This window comes from Haliaeetus albicilla, chromosome 10, assembly GCF_947461875.1.
Source record: "Haliaeetus albicilla chromosome 10, bHalAlb1.1, whole genome shotgun sequence".
NCBI classification, from domain to species: Eukaryota; Metazoa; Chordata; class Aves; order Accipitriformes; family Accipitridae; genus Haliaeetus; species Haliaeetus albicilla.
In genome coordinates this window covers 14,300,269-14,323,387 of record NC_091492.1, presented here as the reverse complement: position 1 = coordinate 14,323,387, position 23,119 = coordinate 14,300,269, and the positions used below count along the sequence as shown (strand labels likewise).

The 23,119-nt window shown below is 38.9% G+C and overlaps 1 long non-coding RNA gene across 13 annotated transcripts; it reads left to right on the top strand.

Moving 5' to 3' along the window:
• Positions 1-131: 131 nt before the first annotated feature.
• LOC104313680 (uncharacterized) lies at positions 132-22,814 on the top strand. 13 transcript variants are annotated; one of them, XR_011326507.1, is made up of 8 exons: positions 413-563; positions 678-1,485; positions 1,628-8,113; positions 9,837-9,964; positions 10,809-10,953; positions 11,220-11,313; positions 14,802-15,045; positions 21,985-22,814. It is a non-coding gene; the product is annotated as an uncharacterized lncRNA (long non-coding RNA). The 13 variants fall into 13 exon arrangements; XR_011326510.1 differs by lacking the exons at positions 413-563; positions 678-1,485 and adding an exon at positions 132-401 and having other exon boundaries at positions 8,004-8,113; XR_011326506.1 differs by lacking the exon at positions 413-563 and having other exon boundaries at positions 573-1,485.
• The last annotated feature ends 305 nt before the right edge of the window (positions 22,815-23,119 follow it).

Here is a 23,119-nt window from a genome sequence, read left to right as displayed (position 1 = left end):
GCGCGCCGCGGGGGCGTCACGGCCGCGCCGTTGGGCGAGAGTGTTACCACACGTCACGGCGGCGGGGTGTGGCGCTGCTCTTGCCTCTGCGCTTCCCCGTGACGCAGAGCTGCCGCCGCGGCGGGGCGGAGCTGCCGTGGCGGCGCCGGCCCTCCCGCTCCCGGTCCCGCGGAGCGCGGCAGCGTCGCGGCGGTGCGGTGACGGCGGCTGCCTGGCGGGGGAGAGGGCGGCCCGCCGGAACGGCGGCTGCGGGAGCTCCCCGGCGGAGCAGCCCTCGGGCCGCCGGGCTGGGAGCGGGGAACCGCCTGGCCGAAGCGCCGTGCAGGCGGGAGGGGTCGGATGCCGACAGCGAGGGGGCTCGGGAGGAACGGTCGGGCAAAGCGGGACCGCGGCATCGTGGGGTTAGCGTCAGCCCGGATCTGGTGGGGTTGGCGGAGAGGGGGATACGGCACGCAGGTGACGCGGGGGGCGTCACGAGTTGTGATAAGTAACAAGCCTCGTGTACTTCGATGTGGTGAGGCTGGCAGGCGAGCAGAGGCAGTCACAGCGTTTCCGTTGCCGAGGTAGCATTGCCTATCTCTTAGTCAGGAGTCTAAGAATTAATTCCTTGCTCCGTTCTTTTCACCTTCCAAACTTTTTTTTTTAATCTCGGGGTACCCTTTTTTCCCTCCCAAAAGCTTGGCTACCTTACCTGCTGAAGGAACTAGACCTTGAGGGTGAAGAGTACTTTGCAGCAACTGTACAGTGTCGAGCACAAAAGGGTCTTGGTCTTTGCTGAGTTTTGGGCATTATCAGGAAACCAATTCTGTATCGGATTAGCCCATGCACGTGACAGTTACTTTCTTTTCAGAAGCTACTGTCTGAAAATATCCCTGCTGACTGTGTCCCAGATATGGGTTTCATCTCGCGCTCCCTTTAAGAGCTCTGGGTCCAAATCTGAGGCTTCCCCTCTAGTACGGTGAGAGTAACTTAGAGGTGGTGATGGGGCTTGTCCCACCTGTGCCTCTCTCCTGCCAGGTCTGGGACTGGCTGGGGAAGTTTGTAGCTGTCTTGTTAGTGCTCTTAACTGCAGAGTCACTGCTGGGTTTGGTACTCTGGGCAGGTCTGTTCACATAAAGTGCTTTGGTTGTTGGTTTTCCTCTTTTTGGTGTTATGTCATGCAAAACAATTAAGTGCTATTAGAAACATACTTTTTTCCTGTTTTACTGTAGTTATTTTGTTGAGGTATTTCCGTTCAATATTTTGAAAGGACAGTAAGTATATTGAAATCCCATCCTAGAATACCTCTGATGATACTTGTGAGCAAATTTAAGTCATTAAACTTTCAAACGTTTCAAAGAAGGGTTCAGGAAACACCGTGGGGACATGTGAGTCGTCCTGTGCCTTTTCTGCAGGATTCATTTAAACAAAGCAATGTCATCCCAAAACACCTTGGAGGGGTTAACATGTTCTTTTCCCTTGCTGCTCTTCTGATATGATTTGGAGGTGTGTAAATACTATTCAGAAACATTACTTGAAAGAATACTGTGCCACTTCTGGGATAACACATGCCCTTTATTATTTCTCCTGTTTCTTGTGCAGTGTGTGATTTTTGCCCCTTCTTATTTCCTTGTTTCTTTTTTCTTAGCTTATCCATTTAATTTTTTGTCTCTTCATTGTCCTGCTGGATCAGTTGCAAAGTGGGAAAAAACTTAAGCTTTTCAGCTTGTCATAGGAAATTGGCGAGTGATAGACTTTACATCAAGTTTGAAAAACGGGAAGCATGTTTTACAATACACTTGTTATGTTCATAACTGCATTTCTGTGGGCAGCCTCCAGCTTGCCACACCTTCAGTGTTTTCCGTTGCTCATCAGCACGTTCAGTCTGGAGATCAGACTGCTGGGGAAGTCAAATAGTTCCCCAGAAACTCATTCTTGTAATCAGTGATCAGCAGGGTGAAGGAACAAAGCAGCTGTAATTATTGCCCCAAATATATTTCTCAATCACAAACACGGGCAGAGATGCAAACACTTCAGTTCAATTTTTATCTTTGCTCAGTTCAGTTCCATTCAGCTGCGTGAATGGTACGGGAAGCTTGCGTATTGTTGCACCTTTAGGTCTGTGCAGTCAATGTAAACCACCCCCCCACACACACATACCTTAAATGCTTTTCTGTTAAGGGAGAAAATTTCAGTACTCTTTGGATATCTTTTAAGATTTTTGATTATTTATGAACCATATGCAAAGTTGTTTTCCTGAAGATAGAATGGATTGTTTTCCAGAAGTTCCTGCTATATTTTTGAGTAGCAAAAAGCTAAATAAAAAGCTCTGTTTCCAGCATTTTTTTAATTTTTTTTTTTTCTGGCCATGCACAGTGCTTGTCCCTGTGTGGACATAGGCAAATCAAAGTATTTTAAAATGTTAAATTAATACTAAAGAAAATATTTTGATAGATTTAAATATTTCTTCCTTTAAGACTACTCTAGATCTGGTCTGATGGACAGTAATAGATTTGGTTTGACCTGCTGGGGTATTCCTAAAATGGTTGATGGTATTACTCTGTGGAGCTTCTCAAAGGGAAATAAAATTGGTTTTTTTGCTTTCAAAAGCACATCTTGTAAGATGATATGCCAGCAGCATGCAAGACAGAACTACCGATTCATTTGGTTTAATTAGATAATACGTGTGATTTCATCCTTTTGACTGCACTGAAAAATAATCTGTAACAAAACAATGCTGCTGTCAGCTCCTTCCCCTGTGCAACAAGCAGCACATGACATCCTCCAGGCAAATTAAAACCAAATCCACTCCCAAGGGCTATTCTGGAGGTGCTAGTTCAGTTCATAAAATGGATCTTGGCAGATATAGACCATTCATGCTGAGGAAGGGCAGCACTTTTAAGAGGCAAGAAGGCAGAATGCCATCGTAGTCTTTCCTCCCTTTGCAACAGGGAGGCTGTTGGCTGCTTCCACAGAGCTACAGCCTTGACGTACAGACAGGCTTTTGGTCAGGCAGTGGCACTGTAAAACAGAACGAGTGTCTCGGGCTCCTGTTGGAAGCACCAACCTGTCTCTCTGACAAAGTCCTTCCACTGGGCAAGGTTCCAGTTCTGTGTAGTAACCACTCAATTTGGGATGATATTCTCACCCAAAACTTGTTTGGGTTGATTGCAAGGATAAGAGGACAATAGATACATCACCTAGATGAATCCCAGACTAAAACATCCATTCTTCCAGTAACAACTAGGGTGAATAAATATCTGTGCTTTGTTTTTTTCATCCAAATTTATTTTACTTTATAGCATCAGTCTCATGCTTGACTTGTCACAGCTTCCAATGGTAAGATTTAGTTTGATACTAGGTGGATATGCTAGTAGGTGCATACCTGCTCCAGTGAAGCCTTTTAACTATTTCAGGGATTTTCCCAAAATTTGGGATAAACTTGACACAGAGTTATGTTGTGAAGACATTTGAGGTAAACTGCTAGAAATCTAGGCACAATTTCTCACCTAGTCAACCCAGTCCATTCATGCAAGGCTGTGAAGGTTTTATGTTTCATACTGGCTGTATATGGAGCTATTGCTTTGAAATTCAGCTGTTGCTAATGCTGTTACTAGTAAATTATTTTATGATTGTGCATTAAAAACCCCCTGTCTCTGTGGAATGGTAGTTTAGGGACTGGGCTTACTAAGATTTATTTAAGGGTTTGACTTTTTCATATCAGTAATTCACTGAATCTTTGTAACTGTTGTCTGAAATGTACTGAAATATGGTAGTTCTAATTAATTGGGATAGATCATTCCAGTTCCAGTAGTATTGATCTATAATTTATTTCTTTCCAGCAAGTTTGTGACATCTAAGCCTGGGTAGATAATGATTAACCCAACTCCGCGCACTGTACTATTGGTAACTGTAGTTAGTAGTGATGTAATGATTATAGGGCACCATAATAATATTCTGGAGGGAAGGTAATTTGTAGAAACTACTGGGGCTATGAATCAATGTGCAGGTGGAAATAAACAATATTCAAGCAGGGGGAAAGAAAACTAGGAAGACCTGTTTTAACAGCACAAGTTTTACAAACATTATTTAAAAGAGCTACAGAAACATGGTCTTATTTTCTGTTCTCTAACAGATTACAAAATTGTCATGGTAAAGATCTGATCAGAACCAATCAAGTTCTAACAGGGCAAGAGGAATTTCTACTAAGGCCATCAGATATTAATATGCTGTAGATATTTGGTGTTTCACCCCGAGACTGAATAACTGAGCTAGTATTTGTAGAAGGGTTTGTTACCAGTTGTGGGTTTGGGGGATTTTTTGTTGTTGTTTTGTGGTGTTTTTTTTTTTTTTTTAAGGATTCTGAGTTTTGACAGTGATGTCAGTTTTGAATTTGCTAACCCAGCTCAGCTGTTGGGGATGGGGCAAGCAAGGCCTCATCCCAAATTATATATTTTTCTGACTGGGTGCTATTCCCAGAGATATTTGGCAAAATGTGCTTCCTACTTCTAGTGACTTTTGACAAAATGAGGTAGCTGATTTTTTTTTGAAAACGTGGTTGTAAATTTTTTAAAGACATAAGACTAATTTCAAATTACAGTGTGGTCAGAAGATGATTAAAACATGAAAATACTTCACCAAAAAAGGCACCACATTCTGTTATTAGAGTCCAAAAAAGGGTAGTTTTAAGTTTAAAATGACTAAGCATATTCTAGAGTGTAGGTGTTTCTTTGAGAACTGCTGTTAGGCTTATGTTCCTGAGCATCAATGCTGAGCAAGTGTTTTCCAGCCAAATCTGAAAGTTAAATGCCAATATAGTATTGTGTAAACCACCTAAACAGACTTCTGCGATTGCCTTTGTGCATTCACAAGAGTGTTAGCCACATGAAAATTTATACTGCTTAATGTTCCTGTCATTTTAAAGTAAGTTAAAAGTTCATTTGCATTAATGCAAAAGCTACATAATGTCAGGGTTGCAATATTATGAAATAGTAGCAGCGTATGGTTACAATGCTTTTGGGCAGGTATAGTGGTGCTTCAGTGCCTTTCTTTGCATAGTATTTTATTCTTGTGTTTATGTTTTCTTCAGATATTAACTGCAGAACTTGGCTGGCTTTTTGCTAAAATGTTGGTCACTCCAGGCAATTTGATCTTACTGGAAAGTTATCTTTCTTTGAGTTCTTTGCCATCTTGCATTATTTTTATGCTCTGAAAAGTCAATGATACTAAACTTGAGACTTTAGGGTTTGCATTTACTTTTTGGTTTTCCATTGATGATCATTTTGTTTCTCCTTGAATAAGATTATTCAGAAAGAAAAAAACCTAAAAGCAAACAAGCCACCAAATTTCACTTGTGGAGCGTTGTTAGTAAAGCAGGTATGCCCTTGCTTCATCACGCTGGAAGATGATGTTTTTCACGCTGTGCTGTAGAGGATGACTGAGAACAAGTGCCATGTGGCTCAGTGATTCCCCTCGCCCCCCTCACCTCTAGTCATGTTGTGTGCTCACGTCTGTAAGATGGGAGAGTGCAGATGATGTAACACAGTCCAGCTGTATGCAGGAGCAGGTTGCTCAGAGAGTTTGTGGAGTCTCTGTCTGTGGAGGTCCTGAACACCCAACTGGACAGTCCTGGACAGCCTGCTCTTGCTGATGCTGCTTGAGCCCAGGGGGTTTGGGCTAGATGGTCTCAAAAGGTCCCTTCCAACCGAAGTGACCCTGTGACTTTGCACCATTCAGACTTTCATGTTAGTGCGTTTACTAATGAGCGAGGGAAAGCTGCTAGCTTAGAAGCGTTCAGACATTCTTGTGAAATACAGTGCAAACATTGCTGCCCTGACCTATAGAGTGGGGCTGATGGCAGTTCCTGGCTCTGATGCCTGCATGGTGCCATTGCTGAGCACAGATGTACAAACTAGGAGTGCACGGAGCAAGGAGAAGTTTCTGGAAGTTAAAATGGAAGAGTTTCCTGCTTTCTTTGCACTATATAGCCTTTCCTTTAAAAGCTATTTCTAGCAGGATACTTCATACTTTTTTTTATTTAATGGTATGTCTTTGTTTGTATAGCTATGTTGTAATTTTCTTGTGTAAACTTTCGAAAACAGGGGATGTATCTTTAATGTAGTGGTCTGTTTTGGGGTCTACAGCCTGCAGGCATTAGTTGAGGCCTTCCAGTTCGCTGACTATTTAGATAAGAGCACCCTACTGCTAGAGTGGCTCCAAATGTCTGCAGTTAGTTCCTTTGCAGAATTAATGTTCATTACTGTGATACCTGTTTTGTGGTGTGGTAATAGGGAAGCTGCTAGATAAATTTGAAGATAGATTTGTGTATGCAATACAGTTTGTTTAAGGTTAAAATTGTGGAGACCTTTTGATATTTAGACACTATTGTTCTTTGAAGTTGGCCTATCACTTTGAAAAGTCACAAGATGTGATCAAAAGGAATGTATACAAAAAGTGAGGATCAAAAATGTATAGTAAAACTCAGAATATCTGCTAACATTCAGCTGGCCAAACATTCCTCTCCCACTCCCCAAATTAGTTGAAATGATGACACCTCACAGCTACAGTCTAATCTAAATTCAGCTTTTTCCTAGTCAAGGAAGAAATAAGTTACAAGTATCATGAGCAAAGAAATCTGATGGCAGATTTTTACTACTCTTTCTATTAATGCAGGAGTAATAGGCAGGAGTTCACAGCTTTAGCAGCCATCTTATTCGAAATCTCTTCCATTGCTGCTTGATAAGGCCAAGATATATTGCCTTGAGCAAAAGGGCATGGAAGATCTGGCTCTGGAAGGTATGCATTCAACATTTTGAGTATAAAATGAGATAAATACAAAGAATGCATATTGCTCCTCCCCACCCAAAAAAACCAAATAGAAAAATCAAAGCAGATGAGGCATCCCATTGGGCAGGAAGATTGGGATTTTCTGAGTCTATTATAGAGAGGAAAGAAAATAAAACCATTGAAGTGAATTAAATAAAAATAAAAAGACCACGATTACATCAGATTTACATAATTGTCCAGATGGACAAAAAGAGTCATATATACCTGAAATTTATAAGATCTGATCACACAAATCAGAAATGGCAACAAAAGGTGTCCAATGAATCAGAAGCCAAAGGCTAGATGATAATTGCCTGGGGCAACATCAAAGGCTGCTTGGCAAGGCAGCAGCCAAAGGCTAAATGAGGTTGCCTGGAGCATCAAGAACAGCTAGTACAAAGGCTGGTTTGAGGGAGACTACTTTCTCACTTTCTGTCTTCACATTTCCTGAAAAACCCCTGACACTTTTACCTCTTGAAGGGCATGTGTATGACTCACATCTGGTCTCCACTACTGCATATTCTTTGCTTTTTATGATACCTGCAGATGGAAACAAAACCAAACTGTTTTCAACTTTGTGACCACCTCTGGCTAAAAACTGAAAAGCTTTACAAAGGAGAATCCAAACTTCCTTTGCTTTGCTTACATATTTATTACAATTAATCCATCTGAAGAACTCCATGTTGTGTTGGACGCTCAGCTGACAATGTTTATGTGGGGTGAGGGAGAAATTCTCCCCACAACTGTACATAGAGGTTAAGAGTGACCATCTCTTCTCCAGTCTGCTGAATGGCACTGCCAGTTTCTATTGGTCAAAACCCAGGTGTTACTTCAAGCTTTAGCTGTACATGCTGGAACAACTCACTCCTCTGTCATTGCTAACAAATCTGTCATAGTTGCACAATTAAGCATAAATGTTACAAAAATAGATAATTTATAACATTTCAGGGGGCCTTAAATTATTGATTATTCAGAACAGAGATCTTTTAAGGACTAAGAAAAGCAGAAGTAAGGAAGGGGAATAGTAGCACCAGGGCTAAGCATGCTGCTTGATGCAGGGCCAAAAAAATCTCACCTGCTGCTACATGTGTATATATATGCCACTCTGAAACCTGTCTTGGGTGAAGTGGCAGAGTAAGAAGGGCAACATAAAAAGAGTGACAAAGGAAGTAACTTTTTCTCAATTTCATGATGTACAGTACAGGTCTTGATCATCATTAGACTCTCCTGTAAGCTTTTCCCTGATGCGAGGTTGCTGGACCTTGGCTTCTAACCAGCTTAAAACCAACATGAAGAAGATAATGGCAAAGTAAGAGCTTTTTGTGATACTTGGAGCTGTTGGCAATAAAGAGCCATACCATTAAGAGCTAATGCAATGAAAGCATCCGCATGTCATAACTTTTTCCCTTTCCTCCCCCTTACAATAGGTATGCAGAGACTTCGCCTGTAGCCTTTTCTCCTCTGAATGTTTAAGTTGAATTATAGGACTTCATTCTAAAATAAATTGTAACTGGTTTGCAACATATGTATCTCACTTGGTTTCAGCTGGATTGCTGCAGATCTGTGTTACTGTAAGGAGCATCTAGTTTAAAAATATCGTGCTGAGAAAAAGCTGGCCTTGGTCTCAAACTGTGGTATTGATCTCTGTGTGCCTCAGGGAATCAGGAACAATATGTGTATAATGTGTACCTGAATTGAGCTATTTGCACACTGTAGTCTTAATCATCTTAATGTTCTTGTGACTACTACTAAGTACTGGCCTTCAGTAGTAGCTTGTGGAAACCTGCCTATAAGGCAGAAGATTTTTTTTTATTATCTGCTTGTTGTTTTTTGTGTGATGCCTTTATTTTCTGTCCTTCTATGTAGAAATGATAAATAAGAGCCTTTTCCTCTCTTTTTATGTATAGTTAGGAGAATAATCATGCTACTGAGACTGTTCCTAATGGTTCCCAGTGGAGCTCCTCCAAGTTTCAGATTGGTTATATTTCATATTTTAATATTTTTAGTTACCCTTGGTGCAAGAAGTAGACATATACTAATGAAATCTGCTGAGGCAAACTTACGAAGCATTCTCTACTCAGGGAAAAATCAGAATGTAATATGGAAAGAATTAGAAAACTTTAAAAGTTAGGATGAAGTTTAGTAGTACAAAGTACAAGGTCATACAAGGTCATTTAGAGATTCATATCAAACATTTCTACCACAAAATATAGATCTATCGTAGGAAGTAACAGGAGAAGGAAGAAGATCTAGGTATCTGGTGGGTGATCAAAGCGTAACTGCTATGTGTCTGTTAAATAGGTCGGTGGGATACTAGGATGCATGTGTTTTTCAGTAGATACAGGAAATACTAATTTTATTATACAAGGCCACTTCATGCCCATGCAAGTAGAAGGTACCTCCTATGTCACAGAATATGCAAATATTTTTCTCAATTTGCCAAACAACTTTCAAAATAGTTCAGTGAGTGGCTGGCTCTCTGTGGGTAATCTCAAGGGGTCAGATGATAATCTTGGTTGTCACAAGTTTCTGTGGAATGCTTGTTCAGTTAAATAAACAACTAATCTGAAATGAGCAGTGCAATTGAGAGCAAATACACTGATTTCAGTTGTTGAAACACATATCCTTATAAATTTAGCAAAGGATGTTAACGTGAATAAAAATGTAGATTATGACTGAAAGCTCATTCAAAGGAAATGGAAAATTGCACAATGGTTTTTGATATTCTCTAGCCAGGGATATAAATTAGTTTAATGATGTTGGTGTGGGATTATCTCTGAAGGGAAGTGAAAAAGGGTGAAGTTTGCAGTGTTTATGTAAATGCATGCATATAATTTTATCCCATGTTATTGGAGCCTGCATTATTGTCAGTGGTAACTATATGTGTCTTACTGAAGATATGAATTATTAGCATTAAATACTAATTGCACTAGCTAGAACAAGGAGGCCTGGTACTGGCTTTCCATTAATGTTAGTTCTCTTTTCTTTGTATACTGCTACAGTCTCTTTTGTTTTTCTTTCTTTTGAAATAGGTTTAGTTACTGCAGTTAGCTGAACAGTGACAAACTGTGTCGTGGCATTGTGTTGAAGACCGATACCTTCTGAGGAGAGAAGAAATCTGAAATTTTCACACGTGTACTGAAATCTGAAGAGACAAAAGGTAATACATTATAAAAGGGTCTAGTTTCCAAAGTATCCTTCACTGAGGCACGTCACTAATTCTGTATTATGGCCTTTCCCTGCAAAAAGTTGCTGGCTTGCTTAAAACAAGACTGGTGCACTTAGAGGCTGCCTTGCTACGTAAAATGGATAATATGATATAAGAGAAATGTTAGTAATTGATCGTGAGCCCATTTTTCATGAGTTTTATGTAGGGTATGGAGGAGTTCCTACTGTTGCAGGGGGTCTCTCAAAAAGTAGATGTTACAGGCTGTGCCATGTTTACTACCTGTCCTGAAAATTAAAGAGTATAAAGAGGTGCCAAAGGAGCAGGTGAAATGTTGGCAGGCAGCTTACAGTCCAGAATGAAAGCAGTGTAGGGTTAAAGGTCTCAGTTCCACTAATCCCAAAGGTCCCTTTGCCATCATTAGTCTATGTGGGGCACCTTCATGCCCCCCATGTAAAATCTTAGAAGAATAGCACTGCCTTCTTTAGTATCAAGAATAGCATGAAAAGAACAGCAAGAACATAATGTAGCAGGACTAGCAGTAATTTACTCCATATCTAAATTTAAGATAAATAATACTTTGGAGCAAAAAAGTTGTCTTGTATTCTGTCTGGGCTCACTTTAACCAATGTTTTGCTAGACACAGCAAGTATGTGCAAGAATGTTGGTTACAGGAGAAACTGGGGATTCTAAAATGACGCTTTGTATTTTCACAATTTCACTCTGGGGACACTATAAGCAGAGAAGCTTTTAAAAGTGTGAACAGGGTGATGCTGTTTGGTTCTTTAACAGCAACATAAGCCTCATTGAAATATTTTTCTCAGGTTTGTCTTTGCAGGAAAATTGACCGCAGTGCCGTACTGGAATACCTCCCCAGAGTAAGCTACAGCTCCTGGTGGTCACATTAGTGTTGTCTTCGTCAACCACACTGGGGACAGCTCTGACACTCAGCCCGTTGGTACAGATTGACTTCCGTCCACAAGGTCAGGTCCATGAGATAAAAACTCTTTGATAAAAGAAGAAATCAGTTCAGCTGACAGTGTAGACTCATTTGGTAATAAAAGTCACTTTAGTCTGGAGTAATGAATAAATTAGTTATTAAAAAAACAAGACCGCTGGCACAAAGTTAACATGTGGTACTTAGGAGATGAGCCATTTTTCTAATTATTTTTTTTCTGGTTGCTGCCTTTGTGTGGACTTATGGAATACTTTTCCTTTACTGACTTTTTCCTTAATCTGCTTTCATCAGCTGGACTGACATACTTCTCCCTAAAATCTTCAGAAGAATGACCTGCTTGTCATTCCCAGTGGAGCAGGACTCTTCAGCTGACTTTACACTTCTGGTCTGTGATCTCACTCTCTGCTTTCAATTATTGGAAAGAGTGGTTCCAGGAAAATGCATTTCACATGCTCTCAGCTTTGCTTTTTCTTACACAGATCAATGATGCTGCCGTAGCTTATGATTTCTACGTTACTCTCATCTAGGTTTCTTACCATATCCCCTTTCTTTCCTAGTACAGCCTGTAGCAATGAGTAGGTCACAGAAGTATTAGTACAGGCCTAAGCCCATGGGTTTCCCAGAGTGGTTCATATTCAAATACTTGGTTCATACAGCAATGAAGGTCCATGAGCGACATTTTCTAAGGAAGGGAGTTGCCTGTTGCTAGACAAACAGCAGTTAAAACAGGCAAAAAAAGATAGTCTGAGGAGGACAGAAGATATGCTGAGAAGCTCTCAATAAAACCGTGGATCCTGTAGAATATTCTTGACCAGATTTCTTAGAAAAATAAGAAAATACAATTTATCCAGTTGAAAACTGCCTATGGTGTCAAAATGACTAAAACTGAAAGGAAAGGAAAATAAAGCAATATATTGCACAGAAGTATGTCCCAGCAAGCTCTTGAAGGGCAGGAGACAACCTTGACAAAAGAGAGAGGAAATTAATTCTGATTACATTGTTAAAATGGTGTCACCCTGATTCCCTAACAGCCTTGTCCTTGGTTCAAATAAACAAACAAATCCCCCACTTTAGTTTTAACATTATAATAAATCAGGAAATAACAGTAGATAGATGAGGACTGACAGATCATAGGATTCCAGGGATCTGATCTGAAGCAGATCTTGGGGAAACAGAAGTGATGGCAAAGGGTTGGTGCTCAGCAGCATATTCCAGGGTTACAAGTGACTGCATTTCTGGGTTTGAAGCTGTACTTCAAAGTGAAGGATGACCTTGACTAATAAAAGTTTCAGCACGGTTTGTGCGCTCTTTTCTTGGGCATCTGACACACCGCAGAGTCTTCTGTCAGGGTAGGCTATTGCATCAACCGTTACCCTAGTCTGAAGCAGCCTGACCGTAGCTGGGTGCAGAGCTGCGCACACAGCACCACCTGCGGCAGTGATTTCACTGCAAGTGTTAAATGGAGGAGTCCTTGCATGGTGCACACGTGGTGACTCCACTCAGTTGGCTGATGTTAGCGTATCTGGTTTTGAACATTAGTTACGCAAAGTTAGAATTAACCTGTTAGGAGAGTTGAATTCCTGATGGTTATTTGTTATGCTAATTTTTATTTATTTATTTATAGAAGTGGATGTATTCTTATCTGTATACTGACTTTATTCTCTGGTAGGAAGTTCAGTGGCAGTGTGATAGTTACAGTATTATGTCCAAATTTACCTTCCCAAATACAGGATAAAAAGACAAAAATAATGTTATTAGTTAGAGTTAAAAGCTAGTGTTATGCTTTGCATAAAATATAGCAAATACAAGATCACTGAATCACATTTCAAGGCAGTTCTGGGCTGGCTTTTTTCAATACACTGCTTCATAGCAGAAGAGGCTATAAATCGGTTTATGGATGTTTATGGGCTCTCCCCTATGATCCATGTAATAAATATGTAGGATTGAGAAGCAGTGGCATTTTTCCAGGGTTTTTGCATGTACTTTTTCATACTTGTTAAATTAAAATGCAGGAAATAACAAAGGGTGTATTTACTTGCATGTATTGAAATCTGTAGATGTTACAATTTATTGTGCTGGGTTTACAATCTTGTACTTCTATGACTATATTAATTTATTAACTTTGAGGGGTTGGACAGCTGGATTTGGATTAACTGGAGTTTAATATTTGGAAGAGCTGGCTGTGGTCTTTGTTTTCGTGTATATCTTTGTGTAACCTTGGAGATTGTTCTTTCTCTTCTTGTTTTCTTTTTTCCTTCTTTTTTTGTTTTAATTTTAAGTGTGGGGTTTTAGGGGTTTTTTTTGCCTTGAAATAAAATTAAAGGACCTCAGTAGCTCTGAGGACTTAGACCTCCATCTCCCTGTGCTTTAATTTCCTAGGAGAGCTTCTGCTGGAAAAGTATGATCTGGTATAAATTCATTCACTCAAGAGCACTTGAGTCTTTAAGATGCTTCTTGGTTTTTTTTTACTTTCGGTTAATGGTGATTAATAATTGATTTCTCTCTCTACCATGACTTCCCTTTCCAGGAGAAAAAAAGTGATTTGACATTTTACTTTTTAAAAAAGCTTAAACTAATGAACACAGTAAATGTAGGCATAGTGGTAAGCAGCATCCTGACCTAAAGAAGCAATTAAAAATAAGTCACCCATCTCCAAGAAAGATAAAAATAATATTCAGTAAGAGTTGTTTCCGCAGCTTGAAAGCAAGAATAAATTTCTTAAAGCAAAGTGAGTGCTATAAGCACTCATTTTTGTGGAAGGGGAAAAGAGCCTAAAAATACTTATTGCACTAAAAAAACAAGAGCAAAGGCTGAAATAGCATAATCCTTTCCTCTTCAAAATATGGAAATGGGAAGGAACAGGGTAGGGAAATAGACCTTTAAATACTGAAATTCATTATCTTAAAGGAATTGCTCTGAAACGGCACATCGGTGGTTTTAATGCTGGCAGGAGAGTGTGTCTGTGGGAGCATAGAATGAAAATTATACAAATAAGTCGTGGAGATCACTTGTCCACATGAAGTGCCCAGAAGTACATGAACAGTGATATGGCTGTCCTCATGCCCTCCAGGACAGTGACCTACCTTGATTCTCATGAATGTCTGAGCTGAAATCCATATTGCCTTCCTGTTGTAAGCACTGTGTGACCATGCTGCATGATTTTAGGGCCTGACCCAACTCTCACTGAAGTCTGCTTTTTACTTTAATAGCAGATGAATTGGGCCAGCCATAGTTACTTATGATCCCTGTCAAAAAAAGTACCCGTTTCAGTTACTAGTGATGCCCTTTCGGTTTTTAGAAGTATTTGGTGCTGTAGTGAGGCCTATAAACACCAGATTGGCTTGCTGTCGTGATGGAAGAATCAAATTTTTTTTTTTAATGCCTAAAAGAATGGGGTCAACCTCAGAGCCACAGCTAGCTTGGAAATTAAGTGGCACCTGAGCTGGTCAGGGAGAAAGGAACAGACTGCTTATTAGAAGCACTAGAGGATGGAGGTCAAGGCTGAAATACTGGCACTGTTGAGTTCATTGAATTGTATGTTGACTTCATTGGAGGCAGAATTTCACTTGAGATTTTCCTGAATAAGGGAAATTCTTTGAGCAGTTGACATGTGTCCACCCTCTTGTCATCTCTCCCTCATTCTTCTCCCTTCTCCTTGAATTTGAATATTAGAAATTGTTGGATAATTTATCACTTCTTTTTGAAGCATGAGAAAACTTGGCAGAGAGTACAAAGTTGAAAGTAACTCATTCTGTACTTTCAGTACAAACTGAAAGTAACAGTTTCAGATCCATGCTTATCGTTAATTTTGAGTAAAGGTGATTTTATTTTCAAACTGCTTCTCAGAAAGCTATCTCTCCATGTGACTAACAGGACTTCATGGACACGGCAAGCCTCCCAGGAGCCCTCAGGGAAAAAAGCAGCATCACTGCAAGTTGCGGAGTCATCCAGGGGAATCCAGTGACTCTACAGCTATCTGTGTAGGAACTTGGTTGCTTTGTCTGATTGCATCACCTGTGAAAGTGTCACAGAATCTGAATTATTTACTTGATCTAACCAGACCCCATCGCTTGCAAAGGAAATCTGACAAGTAGCAGAGAACAATATATGACTTAAGGTAATTATTTAGGGTTTCCAGTTCCATGTAGATTTGCTCGAACTGCTAGAGAATTATAGATTGGAGTTTAGTCAAAGACAACTGTCAGTTACATTTTCTTGATATTCATATTGAAGATTTTAAGTGGTTCACAAAATGCTTTTTACATTTTTAAATTGCTTCATGAGTATGGATCAATCAGAAAAATATAGCAGTAATGAGTTCCTTTTAATAGCAAAGAGCTCACTAATTACCATGCTGATTATATAAACCAGGTTTTTAGCCAACAAAAAAGCTCCTGCAGGCAGTGTCCTTCCACCTGCTGAGGGGTGGGCAATTCTAATTAAAAAATAAGAGGAAATAATTTTTCTTTTTAGTTTGTTTCAAATCCTAGGGGAAAAAAGTGTGCTCACTCACTTTCTATATGTGACATCATCTGAAATTAGTAGATGCTTCCACAGGTCTTTGAGAAGACTACCACCCCCAAAATTTAAAAAATAGCTTACCATAAACACTGTCTTTTTTTCCATTCAGAAGGAAGGTGTTCCAGGTGTGAGGTTTAATCTGGGGCCCACCAGTGAACAGGTGTTTGCCATTGATTTCATTTTGGCCAGGATGTATTTTCTGATTTCTTTCACTACACCAGGCTCTGTTTGGCAGCAGGGTGATGAATGCTGTGCACTGATACCCAGCAGGGAGTCTCTGGCTGTCCACAGACATATTATCAGTGGACTCTGGAGAGCTGTCATCAGCTGAGTTCGTCAGCACAAGATTCCCCACACTCTCACATAAGATGAAATTCTCTTGTAGGCAACATTAGCTATGCTAAAATGAAACTTAAAATGAACATCTGAAAAATACCCTGGGTTCTCACCTATTGCAAAGCCAGGGAATGGCCTACTGATTATGGCATTAGGCTGGAGTTTGAGAAACCCGTGGGCTTGCGGGCAGCTTCGGCAAATTGCTGTCCCTCTGTGCCTCATCTGGAATGTGCCTTATTAATACATGAAAAATCAAGAGGTGCTTAGAGGCTGAGGCTAAATAAGGTAATAAGGTAGACTTTAGGCAGAAAGGAGCAAAGGAAAGCAAGTCTGAAAGCTTTTCTTATTTTTTCTCTATATTCTCTATCTTTCCTTATTTTCCAAAGGAAAAATGAATTTTGGGAGATGCGTAAACCCCTTTCCCTTTAGATAATTTGGAGGAAGAGAGAGGGAACAGTGGAATATCCCTTGGGGCTACTCCCTGATCTTGACTTAGTGAGTGCATGCCATTCACAGCACTAAGGCAACCTTATTACTTCCTAAAATAATGATTTCCTGTTGGATTTATGGCTATCACAGATTAGATTGTTGATGCTATGGAAATAGCCATTGACAAAAAGTTCATTTTCACAGTTTATTTATCTGACTAAGGAATTTCTAATGCAGTTTGACCTTTATTCTGAATCAAGATGCTTTTTTTTTTATTGTGGGTCAACTGGGAAAGGTTCATAACACATAGTTTAGAATCTATAAGCAAGGGTGTTGGAGGTGATGCTGAACACTTAACAGTAAGACCTGATGCAAATCCCAATTTTATCTAAAATAATTGCAGATTACAATGTTATTCAGTATTCAGTGTCTCATTTTAAATGTGTGTGTGTACGCTCAGCCTTGCTTCTTGTGGGTAACTATCAGAAGTTCAGTCCTTACTCATGTTTCAAGCAGAGACCAGGACGTGTACAAACTGCTTGCTCATAAAAATACCACATTGATAGCAGAAAAGTCTGTGTGAAACAACACGGGTCGCTTTTTCCACAGTTGGTTTTGTTTTGTCCTGTGGATAAAGAAGGAAATTCACTTTTCAGTCCTAGAAAACCAGTATTTTTTGTAAGTGGTACAATTCTTTAAAATGTAAATAAGAATCCTCTGCCTTCCTTTTCTCTGTGGGAAAACAGATTATTACCTTTTCTCTTGGAATACTGTCATTCTAAAAAAATCTTAAATTTTAATAAGAAAAAAATGAAAATATGGATATTTCATTTTAATGGGATAAAATTGTTTATTTGAAAATCAGGCACAGAATATTAATGTTTTTGCACAGAGAAGAATGTGTAAGAATTGTATTATTATACATTTTATTTAATTTATTCTGCCTGCAGGTACTAATTTAATTCGTTTTCATTGATTTAAGGAATGCATTTGAGCTGAATTATTATGCTTAAAGGCATCAGCAAGTGATATAATAGGACTGTACCTGTAGTTCAGAATGAAAAGATAAAAGCAAAAGAAACTGTTATTCCTAAGGAGACTTAAAAAGGACAGGAGGAAAGCCCCATTTAATAATGGTTCATTTTCTTCCTTTTTAGTACAGAGCGATAAAAGGAAATAAATTCATGTTCCAAGCCTCAGACATAGTGTAAGTGTAAGGTCATTTATGAGGATGTTATCTTCATGGGTGAAGAAAAATTTGTCAGAAGTTGTTATTGTTGAAAGTATGGAAAGTGGATTAAAATATCACAGGGAAAGAACAGATTGTCAAGATGACAGAATAAACCTGTATACCTGTTTTCCAATTTTCATCTCAACATGAATACACAGCATGATACTAAGTTTCAGTGAAAAGAAACAGAATATATCGGTCAGCAGCTTGGTAGGAAGGGAATCATATTTTTATAAAGCAGATACTGGGTTTGATAAAACAGAAACACATTCCTAAATTAGTGGTTGTGTTCTGTGTTGCAAAAACTGTTCTTGGACAATGTCCAATTTTTACATGGGCTGTACGAAAAGTCCTGGAAAACCTCTTTTGCAAATACATGTCACTGTACAGATTTCCGATCATTGGGGATTTCAGGTAAGTTTCGAGAAAGGCCATTGTACCATTTCTGTTGGATAAGCAGTATATTGAAATATAAGGGCCAGCGAGCAGCATATGAAAGGGAGTTGGCTACATGAATAAACTGCCAGTTTACAGTGTAACTTGGAAGAGCAGTGTATGAAGGAAATAGGTTCAGTCACATGTATCTTTATGGATACAGTGAATGGGATGAGATATCGGAGGAGTAATGAGAGCACGATTTGAAGATGAGATGTGAACAAGGGTGTGCAGAATGAATGCTACTGATGCACATGTCTATGTGTATCGGCAGGGCTGATGGTGAGAGAGAATATGTATAGATACCTGTCTTGATTTTGAGACAGGACACCTTGCTTGAGAAACTGAAGAGGAGAAAGGTAAAATTCCATAACAGCATTGTCAGAAGTGCTGGTAGGAACAGAACAGCATTTTTACTGGAGCATATTTATCAACCATTTCATACAAAAGGGGGTTTGAACCTTCACCTCTAGATGATATTTTAATTATTCCTCTAGTTAAGGGCAGTTTGACTCTCCATTTCAGATGTAGTATAAAAAAATAGCATGATTTTTCTGCTGTTGCTCTCATTTCTTGCACTGTCTGCCATTTGACTTGTGCATTGTTTCACTGTCCAGTTAGAAGAAAATTATGTTCTTTTTCTCAACCAAAAGGGAGAGTGTCTTAGGAATCAGTCCAGTTTACCAAGTATTGCCATGAGATGTATGAGCCTGCCGATGCCAGTTTTGGAAATTGTCTACTGAAAAGCATGAATTGTTGAGACATACTTTAAAAAAAAAAAAGAAAGAAAAAAAGTGTGTTTTCACTGAAAAATATAAATTTTTGCATTTGTAGTGTGACAGCTTCATTATTATGGACAAATTAGGACAATTTCTTATGACATTTTCTGGGTAACTGTGCGTTTTCAATTTGGCTTTGGGAATATACTCCTCAGCAAATCTATCCAAAATCATGGCACAGTACTTCAGTTATACAGTAATATAAATCCATTCAAGAAGCTGTCTTGGCTTGAAGCATGGCTTGCTTTTTACCTACCTGTTGCAATTCCATTTGATTTGCTTTCTTTGCCTTCCATCCCCCCTCATAAGCCATTTTCCTATTTCATTGAGGAAAGAAATGAGAAATGTAAAATTTGAGAGAAAAGAATATTAATGGATGTATTGACAGTTGAAATGCATTTGAATTACTGTTTTTTATCTTTCGTCACTAGTAGTGCTTAATACCAAATTCTCCAGAGCCATATTATTAATACTGTTTTCATTTTCATTCCTGTGAGAGAGAAGTATTTTACTCTACAGAGTTTTCCTTCTTTTTATTTGCATAATTGTCTGCTTTGAATGTAACCATAACAGAAAAACCTGTTAAAGGCATCATCTTTCCATTCATGCATGGCCCCTACTGCATATATTCAGCATCATTAGGATTTTTATTTTTTTTTTAAATTTGCAGCAGTCTTTTGAAATAGCTTTTTTTAGATTAAATACAGTGTGGTAAAATAATAACTACACCTTTCCTCTTTCTCCAGGTGTCCTGTTTTGTTCTTTTCTTTAGGTTGGGTTTTTTTGTTGTTGTGGTGGTTTTTTGGTTTGGAGGATTTTTGTTTTGGTTTGGTTTCCTAATTAACTTCTTTTACTCACTACACTCTATTACTTGGCTTAGGTATTTTGGGGTGGAGGGAGTTGGTTACCCAGAGGTGTATTTTGTTAACATGTACTATGTAAATTCTGTTAAGTGGTCTGTGTCAGCAAGCCCATAATTTCAAAATATTTGTTTAAAAGGGCCTATTTTACACTTCTTTTTCTCTATGGTGACTCTGTGCAAGGCTCCTCAGCAATCTCCTGAACAGATTCCCTCCTTCCTTTGGGAAGGGGCTTGATTTCTGTTTGAGAGAGGAGAGGGCACTGTTGACAAAACACACTGCTCTCAGATGTCTGGCTCTGGAATTCTCTCCCCTGTTCCCGTGGTCAAAGAGCATCTGAAAAAGATGTTTTGGATAATGTAAAGAAAGGTAGATTCTCACTGGGGTTTTTTTGTGGTATGTTTTGGTGCATCGTGCTTCTGTGTATGGAGAAAAGGAAATGTAATTTGGATTTTATGAGTTTGAGTTTTGGTTGTACTTTCAATGGCTGTGGGCCATAAAACACTTGGGCTAGAAGTATATTTATTGATCTCCAAGTAAATAATAAAATGTGATCATTTTCTATTCACCCTAAGAACTATGTGCTGCATGCACTGTTCTTCTCCTTTCAGGAGTTCAGGAATTATTTTAAGGAAAATTAACTACTTTTTTTTTTTTTAAAAGAGAATATTGAGAAGGAATTAAGCACCGTAGTTCCACCAGCTTGAAAATTGTGGAGATACATTTATTCAGATGAGGTTCCCTCTTGAGCTCACTGATATTGATGGGACCTTTGTAGTCTGCACTATGATCAGCTCTATGTCAATTTTAATTATAGCATTTGGCACTAAGCTGCTATGCTAATGGAGCCTATAGTAGTTCCTTAGGTACACTGAAAGACTTTAGTGAATCAGACTAGCTGTTTTAGTTCTGTATTTCACTTTCAGAACATTTCCTCTGTGTTTCCCACAAGGAACATCCTTAGCTGAATGGTGGAAACTTTCTATAGCTTATGAAAAATGCCAGGGTTTTGTTATGCTTTATAGTAACTTGCTGTTTATTTCTTTGTGGTATCACAAATGTTTGCAGAGACCCACTTTGACAGATAATAACTGATTTAAATAGTCAACATCAAATACAAAAGGTTTATGAATACTAAGCAAAACATCTTGACAAAAGGTGAGCAGACTTTGCAAGGGTGAGATAGTCTGCATGTTTCAATGTCTTTCTTAGTGGAATTGCATCTTTACTTTCAATTTCCTCTTTAATGTAACATACATTCTGTAAATATTGTTGCTACTGACAAGAACATCAATTCATGTTATTCATAAAGAGACTTTCAGTATTTGAGGAATGAATAGCAAGCAGGAGGAACAATTGCTTGCATTTTTATTTCTTAACTTACATCCTTCTGCTAAAAAATGGAAGCAGAGACAATTTATGCTTATCAAACACATACTGCTTTTGGGAAAAGGACTGATTTTTAGCAGAAAACAATATGCAAGTGAAGGGAGGTAAATTTGTTAAAGTACATTTATTTCCTTTATGTATTAGAAATTGCTTGCCAAATAAGATTAGGGGACTGAAGTATTTTTGCAAGAGTTATAAAATTCATGGTTGTGAAGGGATCATTTTAACAGACACTGTATTGAATAGTTTTGCTCAGAGTAATTGGTGTAAGAGGTGTGGATGTGGACGTTCCTGTGGACAAAAATCTAGTTAAGTTTAGTCACCATAAGTAAAGCAATACTACATATGATTGTATGGCAGTATCCAGTAAACATGCTTTGCGTTCAGTCTTCGTCCTTGCCCTGCACTTATCCATATGCTTTACTTCACTGAAGTCAATTGGACCATGTGCATACTTCAAATCAAGTGGGTGCACAAGTGTTTGCTGAATTGGAGTCTTATTCAATGTAGTCACCAATGTGAGTAAATAGCAATTTCAGTAAAACTTGAGGGCTACAGTGGAGTGTTGACACTATTAAAGAGCTGCAAGTCCCAAAAGAAGGGTTTGGGATGTGGGTAGAAAGTAGCAGAATGACGTCATGTTGGAGCACACTTAGTTGGTGTGGGAGGAGCCCTATGGAAAGAAGATGCAGAGTATAAATGTGTATTTCCCATTTCCAAGTCCAGTGCCACCCTGCTCTGCCACTCTGCCTAGGTCCAGCCAGAGCTGCATCTCTCAGAAATGGAAAATGCTTTCCTAAAAGGCCGTTGCGTAAACGCTAAGGAAAAGCTATTAAAATCTTTAGAGTGTGGAGCAAGTTTATGGTCTCAGGGCTGGAATAGGAAAGTTACTGAGTACTTCCCACTTTCTAATCATTACAAATTGCAGGTGCTTGTCACGTCTGAGGATTTAAGTTAAAATCAGGGAAAAAATTGAGTCATTCTGACTGCAACTTGGCAAATTGCCAAGGAAGTCTAGGCAAGAGTTACAGCTGCATTAAACAGCTTAGTGTGGTGCTATCTTCTGCTTTTTTCAGCTGGAGAAATTGCTTTGCCATGGAAAGCAGAGACCACCAAACCCAGAAATCTTTACGAGTCTTGTGTATACACCAAGAGACACTGGGAGTGCAGCAATGGACCATGAAGAAAGCTCTACTCCTGCCTTGGTAGCTCTGGAATAAGTGAAAAAGATATTTTGTTTCTGGTCTTTTTTCTTCTTTTTTTTCTTCTTTTTTTTTTAAATTTTATTTTTAAGGTCTGTTGCTTTTCCAATGCCCAGAAATGCCTTCCCTGAAAGCGATAAAATTTGCATTCATTTCTGCATTTACCACTCTGTATGCACACATGTGCATGTAATTTTCATGCATAAACTGGAAGGAAAAAGTGGTGTTCTATTTTACAGTTAAGTTTAATCTGGCATGTGTTACTTGAAGAATAATAGCTAGCGGTATTGACAATGATGCATAAATACTTTGTGGCATGACTGCAGCAGTGACATTGTAGTTCTGCTGTTCCCTATTGTTACTTTAAAAGACTGATAGCAGAGATGGAGTGGGAGTGAGTCCCTCCTTTATGAAATGTGCTCTACCAGCCAATACTACTTTTGTAATATGAGTGCAAATCCCTAATGATTATTTTACTCTGTTGTCCTTTAAATAACAAAACATATTCAGCCCTGTATTTTGCTAATTACCACAGCTGTCGAAATGGATTTCCTACTTGTTTGGAGTGTGCATCAGGAAAAATATATCAGTTTCCTTAATGATACTTGGGTTTACTCTGCTTGTCAGAGGGGTAGTCCAAGTGTGATGAGATCTACTAATTAGATTTTCACAATAAAAATGGTATTCCAGCATTTCCACTACAATATGCTTCTCACTGTGTCTTTTGTGAAACATGCACTGAATGATGAACAACATGCAGAAGGGAAAACAAGCACCTGCTTCCTGGAAACAAACATCCCTGAAATGTATTGCTTCTTTTAAGATGAGATGTTACAGATTGGAAGGGACAAAAATTATTAACAGAGCGAATACTTTTTTATTTTCCATTCAACTCTTGCTGTAAAAATAACTTTTTTTCAGCATTACAGATACATATAGATGGAAGGGCCTGTTCAAAATAAGTATGCAAGAGTTCTGCTTAATGATATTCAATGAAGCCACTTTGAGA